Source organism: Myotis brandtii, unplaced genomic scaffold (assembly GCF_000412655.1).
Source record: "Myotis brandtii unplaced genomic scaffold, ASM41265v1 scaffold1084, whole genome shotgun sequence".
NCBI lineage: Eukaryota > Metazoa > Chordata > Mammalia > Chiroptera > Vespertilionidae > Myotis > Myotis brandtii.
Genome location: NW_005353690.1, coordinates 1,126,096 through 1,139,103, shown reverse-complemented (window position 1 = coordinate 1,139,103; position 13,008 = coordinate 1,126,096).

Genomic DNA, 13,008 nt, shown 5'->3' with positions numbered 1-13,008 from the left:
AGAGACCAACCCCCACTTTAAAGAATTGGTTTTAAATAGAGGAGGGGGGAATAGAGAGAGAGGGAAACATTGATGTGAGAGAGAAACATCCACCAGTTGCCTTGTGCACCCACCCTGACTGGCTGGGGATTGAACCTGAAACCTGGGTATGTGATCTGACTGGGAATCAAACCCACCACCGTTTGATGTGTGGGATGACACTCCAACCAACTGAGCCACACTGGCCAGGGAGCCCCTTTTTTTGATGAGGAAATTTATGGCTAAAAGAAGAGCCACGGATATTTCTGGATATGGGTCCCCCAGCATCAGAAGGGGGCTGTGTATTTAGTGGAACGTTCTCCAGTCTGGTTGGACAGGAGAACTGCCTTTGTCTGGGCTCCATCACGTCACCTCCCTGGGCCAGCAGTTCCCACACCTGTCAGGGAAGGTCATGGGCATGTCTGCTGAGGGACATCTTGGCCTGATGCTCTGTGATTCCAGGTCTGCTGATCACCTGTCCACTCCCCTTCCCTCGGGATGTGTTTTTCCGCTCCTCCTGGCCTCAGAGTGAAGCTCAATTGCCTCCACACTGTTTTCTTGGGCAGGTGGAGGGGAGGTCCCTCCCTGTGCAAAAGACCCCCTTGGGCTATTGGGAAAGAGCCCGGATGTGCGCTGAATACAATCTCCAATGTTACTATCAGCAGGAAAAAGGACCAGGAAGAAAAGCAAAGGGAGAAGATATTGTTTGGGTACAATTGGTGTTTGCAATTTTCCACATCGGTTCTTTTTATGAACGCTCCAAACACAAGACAACAGCAGTGGCTGATTCAATATGCGCCGTGCAGGAAAACAATAAGGAAAAAAATAAGGGTTTTTAATAAGCACTTGGAAAGGCTGTAATTAAGTCTCGGCTCTGTTTGGAAAACAAGAATCTCATTTAGCGCTTTTGCCCCAGCGCTCCCTAACATCTGCACCGGTGTTTTCTGCCGGGCAATTACTGCGTCCTCTGTGGCTTGATTAACAAATACAGGTGCAGGGACGTGCTCGGGAGGGGGATCCCAGGTTGGAGGGAGGGCTGGGCGAGGGAGAAGACTCGGCGCTCAACCCAACAGGTGTTGTGGACCTCGGGGAGGAAGATGCCAGCACTGCACAGAGTCATAGGGCGGGGGAGTAAAGGCAAGGAGAGACCCACCCGCCTCTCTGGCCTGCTTTCTTAGAGTCTGATTTCACCAAGGAGCACAAAGGTTAGGGAAACCCCGTGGGCCCCCTCGGGCCCAGGATTTGAAGACTTTTGAAAAGGTGACCAGAGGAAGAGGGGCATTCAGAGTAAGGGAACGGGAGTCCCGAGTCAGCTGGTGTTGTGTGTCCACAGGCATGTTTCCTTGTAGGAGATTTCCCCAGAGATATAAGAGGGGCTTGTCCTCTATACCTCTACAGTTCAAAACCACAGCCTTGACCACAGGCCTCCAAAGGGCCCGTGAAAATGCACTCCCCCCATGATAGTACTATTTGCTACTGCATCGTTGCTAGGGCATTTGCTGGGCACTGCTCTCGCGAGAGCCCTTCGACATTACTGGGGCATTGGTGCTGCAGTTACATCTCTGTTTTGTGGATGGGGCAGTTGAGGCACAGAGGTCAAATAATGTGTGCAAGAACCCATAGCTGGTAGGAATGGAGCCAGCTCTTGGACCCCAGTCCTGAGCTCACTGTTCACCCCTGCCTGCCTTGGCCCCCTGCTTGTTTATCAGACACTTTCATGTTCTCCTTCCTACGCCTTGCTCTGGTGCCTGCTGGGAGAGTGAAGGGGACATCTTGGCCAGATTTAGGTTAGGGCAGGCGCTGGGATCCCTCTCCTAGAGCTCAAAGTCCAGGGATGCGATGCTGGGAAAAGGTACGGAGGAGCAGCCTGATGCGAGGAGTGGTGGGAGTTGCATGCATAGGAAGTGCTTGAGTGAGGAGCAGGGTCTGCAATCTCGGGCAAAGGTACCAACAGTCAAAGCCTTTTCTAGAAGGCTTTTCTAAATCTGATAATTATCCAAATATTATGTACTGTGAGGACATGTGCTATTAGTTGGGTGCCTTGTCTGGAAGCATGGCTCAGGGTGGCAGTGGCCAGAGGCCTGAGAGAATCTGTCTACTTTGGGGTCTTGTGTTTATTTACTGACTGTCTCTGTTTCCAGCTTTCTGAAGCAGAGCTGGAGTCCTTTGGAAAAGTTCGGCCTTTTCTTTCCATCACATGTGAGCTTCAGGAAAGGATTCTCCTTCCCTGAGTCTCAAGGACAGATGGGTTTTCTTGCTAGAGACTGTGTCCAACTCCATGGTGCCACCTTATGGCTTTGGGATCCCCCACTTAGGTAGAGGCTGTATCTCAGCTCTATCTAGACCTGGCTCTGGCCCCTTCCTTCCCAGCTCTTCCCAACAGTGCAGAGAGTGTAGCTCCTCATGCCAGCGGGAAGCTGCCATGTCGGTATGTGTGCTCATGGCAACTCTTGTGCCCAGTGCCAGGCTCTTGGAGGAGAGCTGAGATTCTGGAGCAGCCAGCCCCTCCCCATCACTCGGCATAGCTTCTCTCACGTCCTGAAATGAAGAGAAGGGAAAGCTTCTGCTGCTCTGCTCGCTTCTGCTGCTGAGGCTGTTGGGGCCACAGCTGTTGAGGTGCTGCCTGTATCAACTCAACAAAGAGTTGGAGGGGAGGAGGGGGGGGGGGGGGAGAGAGAGAGAGAGAGAGAGAGAGAGAGAAGTGAGCAAGTGAGTATAACTAAACAGGGAAGTAAATTTATATTCTTGGGCCGAACTGACTTAACATATCTCCTGCCATCAGGAAGCCAATGAAAATGGTGAAAATCCAAACAGAAACGAGAGCAGATCACTCCTTTAATGCCAGGCTTGATGTAGACTTGAGGAGATGAGACAGTTAACAATTACCTTTTAATACTAGTTACGAACTATAGAAAGCACCTGGATGTGTCATTAATTACACAACCTTGCATTCTTTCTTTAGGGGGTTCTGATGGCAGAGAAGGCATATTTTCACTTATCCTCACTGACAGCGCTCCTATTTTTCAGATCTGGATACAGAGGCCAGGGGATCGCCACATACTAATGACTAACTCGGGTCTTTCAGTCCCAAGCTCTCTTAGTCACCAAACAGCAGAGGGTGGGAAGGAGTCTGTAGTTGTTGTCCAATGCGATCAGCTTCTGAGAGAGGGGAGGGGGCTACGCATATATGTAGCGGAGGGATCGGGTGCTTTCCTTTCTCTTCAGCTACTGGTGAATCGGTGAATATGTTAGTTTAACTCGGTTTATCTTTATGGACACCCAGACACAGTAGCCTTGAGTGGACCCTAGGAAAGAATCACCAGAAACAAGAGAAAGAACCAGGGACCCCATGGCTGACTGAATACGGAGAGAATATTTTCCTGGCTGTTCTTTCCAGGTTTCTCTTTCTCGCTGCCTCAGGCGCTGGCCGTGGTGCTGAATGCTGATGCGGGGAATGCTGGGAGAAGTTGGCTGTGGCTGGCGATTTTAGCTAGTGCAGCAGTCAGCGTTGGGAGTGTTTGCGTGTCTGATGCAGGATATTGATGTGGACAGGTAGTGAGAGCTGAAATAAAGAAGGCGTGGCAGGAGCGAGGGTTGGCTAGCCCATTTCTGAATCTAAGACTGGTCCATGGTGAACTATAAACATAATGGCCTAAGTGGTCCAATCCTGGGGGGATGCTTGCTAGGTGGCTGTGCCAGTTGACAGCTGTGAGCACCCAGCAGCCTCCTAATGTCCAGTAGTGATTGCTGTTCGTATCAGCAAGGCCGCCTTTTCCATGACCCAGACCATGTGACCACAAACCGCCTTTGTGCTTTGATTGGTTTGTTTCTCCATTCAGGAATGTTTAAAAATCTGACTTAAATCGCCATTGACTCCCTGAAACCACATTGACGATTTCTCTTTTTAAATACAATGATCCGTGTAGCTCATTTCCCACAATCTAGCAGTCACTCTTATACTATTGTTGAATCAACATTTTCTTGAGGTTACAGAAGTTATTCTTCATGCTTTTGTATTTTCCACTGTGCAGTTCTAGGTACATGATAGATTCACAAGAATATCAAATCCTTCTGTGTCTTGGTGCTTTTCAAAACTCCTTGTACCTTTCCTGGATCTCTTTTGCACAAGAGTCATGCCAGGCTTTGTAGGACTAAAATCTCATCTGTTAAGGCTGTTGATTTTTAAAGAAGTCAAATAGCCATGTACATATTGGGCATAATAGAGGAGCAGTGGAGAAATGTGGCTGAATAATGAGAAGTCAAGGGTGGGTAAAATAAAAAGGGTAGTATTTATGCTCATTAGCAGGCAGAGTAGCTTTGTGGGTTAATTATGAAAACGATGGCTTGCTTTAGCTTGTCTCAACCTGCTGCCCAAGATGGCAGCCTGCCAGGCTATTGGTCTTCTATGGATGCTTAGATAAAACACTTGAGTTATTGGAATTTGGCCATATCTTTTAAAAAGTAGATATTACCTCATTGTTCCAGTTCTTTGGCCTGAATATTTGAGTAAGCACTACCCAGTCATGAAGGAATACAGATTTATAGACTCCTGGAGTCAGAAAGAAAGGAGCAGAATGGAAGAAGGGCCACTGGTCAGCATGATGCCTCCCCTACCAGATCTGTCCCACATGATGACCCAAGAAAATGCTGCCAAATATCTGTCCCCACCATCTTTCTCAGGGACTTGGCAGCTGCTTTTGTAACTTGGACAGCAGCAACATCCTAAAGTAACAGAACTTTTTCTCAGCTCTGGGAGAAACTTGCAGATGTTTGATGACTGTGGGGATATCACAGAAAAAGCATTAAACTTTCCAACATGGTCGGACCAAATATTAATCATCTGTCAGCCAGAAATCTCAGTGAACAGAAAGGAGAAATGAGTTGTGGGGGGTGAGATGTGAGATAGCATTTCAGGAGCTAGGTAGAATGAGGAGTGGAAGGAAGGGGAGGAGGAAGGAATGATGAGAAGATAGCCGAGTGGAAAGAAAAGCAGATAAGTTGGGGAGGAACGTGAAAGAAATGAAAGAAAGTGTGTGGGGAAAATGAAGGGGGTGGAGAGAGAATGCAAGATGGACATGAAAATTCTTTGAATAGACTAAGGTTCTGGACAACAACGGTATCATCACAGGCAGGTGTACAGAGGTATGGGAGAGGAGATGGCAGAAAGAGGAAGAAGAAAAGCAGGATGAACCTGGAGATAGACCGAGAACAGACAGGAAATGAATATTCCAGGGACATAGGGAAACCAAGGACTACAGATATTGTGACATCAACAGAAGGCAGAGACTGCAAGACAAAAGGCAACTTAAGCCATTTTCTGGTCTGCTAAGTCACCCACAGCAGCACAATATGCTGGGAAATAATGTCTGCCTGTGATCATTGTTTACTTAGAAAGCCGGCTGACATGAGATGAAATTAACACAATAGGACAGAAAATTGCTAATAAAACAAAAATCCCTGCCGTTAGATTTTCATAGCCTAATTATTCAGCACGTTACTCACTAATGGCATGAGACATTACCATGCTAATGTGCAGTCTGCATATGTCAGAGAGGAAGGATTGGAGGGACTTCTACTCTATGCACATGGAGAAATCCCCTACCCGCAGATGGAAGATGGTTGAGATGAGTGGGGCATGGTGGCCTGGAAGGGACGTAGCCTTAGACTGTTCTAGACCTGGGCAGGAATTAGAGCCCTAGGGCTTGTTTCTCTGCACTAATCAAAGTGCCATGGGCCCTTCCAATCCAAACTGCTCTCTGCATCTACCCATGTGTCCCTCCCATTTGAGGATCACATTACTGAGGGTGATTAAGATCTGAGCACAAATGACAAGAAGCAAAAGCTGTCGCTTAGTGAACTCCATAACTGTGGAAACCTGACTTTGTTTACTCGGTACTTGGCATCCTCTGATCACTATTGGAGTCAAATCAGATGGCATTGATTTATATTTGTTCCTGCTTTTATTTGTAAATCTGTTCTGTTAAAAGGCATTCTGTTTGTTCTTGACAAAATAAAAGGATCCTGGACTCAGGGATCATGTTTACTTCCTTAGAAACTCCTAGCCTGTCTGTTCATGGATCCATAGATCCAGGCATCCCTCCAACACTGGCTGAATAACTATCTGGATCTCATAATAGAAGGAGGCAAAGAAAAACACACACCAGCATTTTCTTTAAGATATCCACAGGCTCTGTTGGGGAATAATATCATTACTAAGGTAAAGGTGTTCAACCCAGAAGAGGCTGAACAAGTGTCCACAGAATGTCCCTCCCTCGTGGAGGATGGGAGGAGGACTATAGCTCTGGAGGAGTGATTCTATCTTCTTCAGCCTTAGACAATTCTGGAGTCATAGCCCATTTTCAAGATGGGCAGTTTGAGAACAGAAGGGCTGGTGTGTGTGTGTTTGCTTGAGCCTGTCTCCCCATTGTGATAGGCTCTGGTAGGCTGAAGCATTAGTCTCTTCCCTTTTCTTCTCCTACAGAAACAAGCAACCTTTCTAACAAGAAGCCTGTCCTGTGTGGAACCAGTGAGATCAGAATACAGTGATCATGGCCATTGGTTCAAGGATGGCCATGGGAGCGAGGCTGGATCAAGCTGCCTCCTTCTCATACTTTTGTTGGGACCAGTGGCAGAAGTATTCTCTGTCTCTCTGTCTCTCTTCTTGCAGGAAACAAAGGTCTGAGAGAAATTGAACTTCTACTAACTTTAGAGGTCCAGGTGGCCAGTTTTGTAGCACATGGGGGAAAATCACCTGAGAAGAGATCAACATAGAAAAGCAAAGATGAGAGAGAGAGAGAGAGAGAGAGAGAGAGAGAGAGAGAGAGAGAACTGATGATGTTAAATAAATATCTGAATCCAGACATTTCTGAAATGAGACCAGCCCTTTGGCTTTCTGGTGTACAGACCAACTCATTCTGTTTTTGTTTAAACTGATTGGAATCAAATTTTTGTCACTCACACTTCAAGTAGTCCTTAGTGATGCCTTTCCTTCCACTTATCTCAGCATTAGACTGATTAAGGCATTCTTGGGCGCCATGAACAGAACAAAACTTTTTAATTCTTTACAACCCATGTGTCCTTTTGTACCCTGCCATCTGCTTTGGTGGCAGCAGGTGAAGAGACGGGTCAAGCAGCTTGCTGAGCAATGCTCAGTGGAGTGAAATCTGGTGCCAAGCACCTTGATCTTCTCACCTAGAAAGGCTTTTGGAGACATACTTTTCTCAGCCTTTCTTTTGTCTTTCTTCGGACTTCTTTCCTCTTTGTAAACTGATACTGAGGGTAGGAAGCCAAGGCAGATCTTAATAAAAGAGCTAGGTTTTTCCAGAAAGATGTTTAGCATGAAGCAATTGAGCAGGTGGTGCTTGCTTGAGGTAGAGCAATGCCACGTAGGGATATGGGGGCTCATAGGGACTCTGTCTCCGAGCCAGTGTTTCCTGACGCACTGGCCCCGAGGTTCCCTGTGAACAACTGTCTTGTCCTGAGTCCTTGTGATGGTCGTGGGCCGGGGAATGAACTAGGAAGCAGTAGTCATTAGGACTAATGACTGGTATTTTGCTTTTTCTTTTCTCGGCACATACAGTTCATTACCTGCCCCTTGAAGGTAGATGTGGGTAAATGACTTGCTTACAGTGAAATGTGAGCAGAAGCAAAGCATTCGTTCTGGGGAAAAGCTTTTGGAGACATTGGATGATTTTCTACATTATTTCTGCCAGGGAGCCTGGTGATATTTCAGATGGGGAAGCTCCATCAAGCAGGCTGACCCCAGTGAGGAAAAGGCAGCCATCCTGACATGGACATGAGTCTGAATGACAAAGAAACCATCATTGTTTTAAGCCAGTAGGTATATTAAAAAAATCAACCAACTTTATTTTTTTAGCACAGTTTTAGATTTAGAGATCGAGAAGATAGTTGAGAAAGTTCCATATACCACCACCACCACCAACCCCAGCCCAGCTCAGCTTCCTCTATGCTTAACATCATGTGTTAGTGTGGTATATTTGTTACAATTAATGAACCAATATTGATATCTTAGTATTAACTAAAGTCCAAATTTCTCATTAAGATTCACTCTTTGCATTGTACAGTTTTATGGGTTTTGACAAATGCATGTTATGCATCCATCATTACCCCCATCATACAGAATAGTTTTATTGCCCTAAAAATCATGTGCTTCAAGTATTTATCCCTAGACCCAAACCCATGGCAATCAATAGTATTTTTAATGTCTCTGTGGTTTTTCCTTTTACAGAATGTCATATAGTTGGAATGATACAGTATGCAGCCTTTTCAAACAAGCTTTTTTTCACTTAGCGATATGCATCTAAGTGTCCTCCATGCCTCTTCATGACTTTATAGCTCACATATTTTTATCACTGACTAATATTCCATTTTATGGAGTGCAGTCTGCTTATTCATTCACCAATGGAAGGACATTTTGGTTGCTCCCAGTTTTTGGCAATTGTAGATAAAGCTGCCATATATATTCTTATGCAGGTTTTGTGTGGACATACGTTTTCAATTCAATTTAGTAAATACTTGGGAGTGCAATTGCTGGATGGTATAGTAAAACTATGTTTAGCTGTGTAAGAAACTGCCAAACTGTCACTCAAAGTGGCTGTACCATTTTACATCCCCACCAGCAGTGAATGAGAGCTCCTGTTGTCTGCATCCTCTCCAGCATTTGGTGTTGTCAGCTTCCTTCAGATTCTAGCCATTCTAATAGGTAGGGAGTGGTATCTCATTGTTGTTTTAACTTGAAATTCCCTAATGGCATATGATGTTGAGCTCTTATTCAGATGCTTGTTTGTTGTCTGTGTATCTTCTTTGGTGAGATGTCTGTTTAGATCTTTGGTCTATTTTCTAATTTTTTTTATTGTTGATTTTTAAGAGCTTTTTTTTCCATTTGGTATACAAGGCCTTTATCAGATGGTGTTTTGCAAATATAATCTCCCTGACTATGGCTTGTCTTTTTTCTTTCTAATAGTGTCTTTTGCAGATCATATTTCTTAATTTTAATTTTTTTTCTTTCATGTATTGCACTTTTGGTGTTGTATCTGAAAACTCATCTCCAAACCCAAGGTCACCTAGATTTTCTTCTGTTATCTTATAGAAGCTTTATAGATTTTCCTGTTACATTTTGGTCTATGATCCATTTTAATTTAATTTTTAGATTAAATTTTCATAAGGATGTCCAATTGTTCCAGTACCATTTGTTGAAAAGACTATCATTTCTTTATTGAATTTCTTTTGCTTCTTTGTCAAAGATCAGAGGCCTATATTTGTGTGGGTCTATATCTGGAGACTGTTACATTCCATTGGTCTATTTGTCTGTTTTTCCTCCAGTACCACACTGCCTTGAGTACTGTAGCTTTAGAGTAGTCTTAAAGTCAGGTAACATCAGTCTTTTGACATTGTTCTTCTTCCTCAGTATTGTGTTGATTATTCTGTGTCTTTGCCTTTCTGTACAAACTTTAGAATCATCTTGTTGGTAAGAATTTTGTTGATATCTACAAATAACTGGCTAGGATTTTAAGATTGTTTCAGATCTATGATCAAATTAGGAAAAATCGACATCTTAGCTATAATGAATCTCTCTATTCACAAACATGGAATGTTTCTTCACCTATTTAGATATTTGATTTATTTCACCAGAATTTTATTGTCTTCCTTATATATATCTGTACTCACTTTGTTAGATTTATACCTAAGTGTCGTAATTGTTTTGTAGATGATATTGTGTTTTAAATGTCAAATTCCAATTGTTCATCACTGATATATAGGAAAGCAATTAAATTTTGTATATTAACCTGTTATCCTTAAGCCTTAGTAGTTGCTTATTAGTTCCAGAGTTGTGTTTTGTGGTGTGTGTGTGTGTGTGTGTGTGTGTGTGTGTGTGTTTGGTCACTTCTTTGGGATTTTCTACATAAACAATCATGTAATCTGCAAACAAAAACAGTTTTATTTCTTCCTTTTTTTATATAAAAATTTGATGTCCCTTTGTTGTCTCATTTAGTTAGCTAGGCCATCCATTATGATTCTGAATAGAGTGGTGGAAGGAGACATCCCTTTCTTGTTCCGGATCGTAGGAGAAATGCATCTAGTTCTCACTATAAAGTATAATATTAGCTGTAGGGTTTGTAGATGTTCTTTATGAAGCTAAAGAAGTTTGTCCTCTATTTTTAGTTTGCTGAGGATTTCTATTCTGAATCAGTGTTGGATTTTGTCAAATGCTTTATTTTGCATCTATCGATATGATCATATACTTTTTCTTCTTTAGCCTGTTGATGTTTACATTATTTGATTACATTAATTGACTTTTGAATGTTGGGTCAGCCTTGCCTATCTGGGATAAATCCTATTTGATCATGGTGTATGATTCTTTTTATATATTGTTAGATTTGCTTTTCTAATACTTGTTATATATTTTTACATCTACGCTCATGAGTAATATTTGCCTGTTATTTTCCTGGCTTGTAATGCTTTTAAAAAATTACTGGATTTGCTTTATTCTGCAGGTCACATATGACAGCCCCAAACTCAACACTTAGATTTTTCTCTTCTGAATTGTTGTTTTTTCAGATCTATGTTGACAGGGACCATTTCTCCCAGTCGCATATGTAGTCTGATCCTCATGGAGGGGGGCACGTAGGCCCTCAAAGACCCTGACTCTCTGGCACTGGAACCTGGGTCCTCCCCTTGGACTGCACCCATGTCTGTCTGTGCTGGGGCTATGCCCTGGCCCCATCACCCTGAGCTGTCCTTAGGCCAGGGATGCCAAACAGGTTCTATGTATGTGCCAACTCTGAATAAACATCAGGGGTTGCCTGGAGTCCAGGGGTGAGGGTAGTGAGGCAGGTATTGTCTGAGTTCCATTACAAGGAACATGGTGCTTGACTGGCAATGTCTGCCATGGCAACACCCCCTTGACATGTCTGGAATGGGCAAGGCACTCATTCCACCCTTACCTTGGGTGGTTATTCCCCTTGGCTAGGTGGCTAGGAGGCAGTCTGAAGGCCACGCACCTGCAAGTGGCTTCCCCAGGCCCTGGATGGAACAACATAAACCCCAAGCCAGAGGGAACTTGAAGGGCAGCCCATGCAGGGCCCCAAGGGTGTCTGCATGTTGCAGCTTCTTCCTTCAGGCAGATAGAGAGTGGCTGGTGTCAAAATGAGTTAGATGCAACTTGGGTGTAAAAACACTTCCATGACACACAGAAATAACCGTACTCTCTGCATGAATTCTCAATAATTTCCAGTCCAACTAAAAATGTTCATCTTCAAAATGCTACTGAGAAACTAGAGTAAAAGGATAGTCTTACGTTAAGCAAGTCCCAGAATGAGGGTGCACTACTTTGAAAAGCACTGTCTCAATGGAAGATGCAAGGCTATGTGTAAAAGAATGTTTCTGAGGAACCTCCATCCTGTTTTCCAAAGTGACTGTATCAGTTTACATTCCCACCAGCGGTGAATGGAGGGCTCCTTTTTCTCCACAACCTCTCCAACACTTGTTATTACTTGTCTTCCTCATAACAGCCATTTTAACAGGTGTGAGGTGGTATCTCATTGTACTTTTGGTTTACGTTTCCCTAGTAGCTAGTGATTTTGAACATATTTTCATATATCTGTTGGCCATTTGTATAGACCCTTCTTCTATGTTCATTCAAGAAGTTTCTTCCTGACTTAGTTCTACCTTTCTTCAGCTTTAGTGAAGGGGCTTCAGAAAAGCACCCAACTGTCCCAGCAACCAGCTTCTGTCATTGTTTCTACAGGTCTTATGGTAAGGATATGCTGGCTGCTTTGGAAGGAAGCTGGCCCCAGTCCTCACAAGGCCCCTTTGAGGCCACCACACAATTATTTCTTAGCTTTTTAGCCATACTTTCTCTTCCAAGTTTTCATTCTTATTTCCCCCATTGTTCAATTGGGCCCTACCAGAAGTAGTCCAACTACAGCATTCTCCACCAATTCATAACAGGAACCATCCCATCCGAGAACTGTTATTTGACTTTCCCCAGTGTCATACACAGAAGTCATGGAGAACGTAAGATAAAGACTGTTGAGCTGAGAAAGAACTTTAGAAGCCATCTGCATCTGCTTCCTTGGGGGAGCTTTTGCATTTTACTTTTTGGAGCCTTTGCATTTTCAGTTTTTTTTTCTGCCTGTACAGTATCTCTTTTTGCTCATCCTATGGCTGGTACTTCCTGTTGTTGGAGGCTTTGGTGTAAAGATCACCTCCTCACATAGGTTTTCCCTGACTACTCAATCTACAGTGGCCACCCAATATCTCTCCATCATAAGACTACATTTTAATTATCTGCTTATTACTTGCCACTATGTCATATACATGCTTATTAATTTATTGATTATGCAAGTGGCTGAATAGCACCTGGCACATATCAGAGCTCAATGGCACCAGTTGAATGAATGAATCCGGTTCATGTCTCTCTGGAAACTGAAGACCAGAGAGTTAAAGTGACCTTAAAGGTCACATAGCTCATTAATGGAAGACAGGGACTAGAACCCATGGCTCTTGACTCTTGTCCAGTGCTTTTCCTACTATATCTTCATAGCAATAAACGTAAAAAGAAGGAAAAATTTTTGAGTCCCCACTGTGTCAAACTCTGTGCTAGATGTCAGTTAGTCCATCTACACTAATAAAAGAGAAACATGCAAATTGGTGTCACTCCGCTACCCTTCCCATTGGCTAATCAGGGCGATATGCAAATTAACTGCCAGCCAAGATGGCGGCCGGCAGCCAGGCAGCTTGAAGCGAACATAAGGCTTGCTTGCTTCAGTGACGGAGGACTCCAACGTTCCCCGCCTGCCGCTGCCGGCCTCTGAGCTTGCAGTTTGAAACATTGTTACAAATATAGAAGCTAAACAAAACCCCAGAAACCTGCTTTCAGCCAGCCGGGATCTCAGAGCTGGAGTTGAAACAGTGTTTCAATTATAGAACCCAAACAAACCAGATACCTGCTTTCAGCAGCCGAGGCCT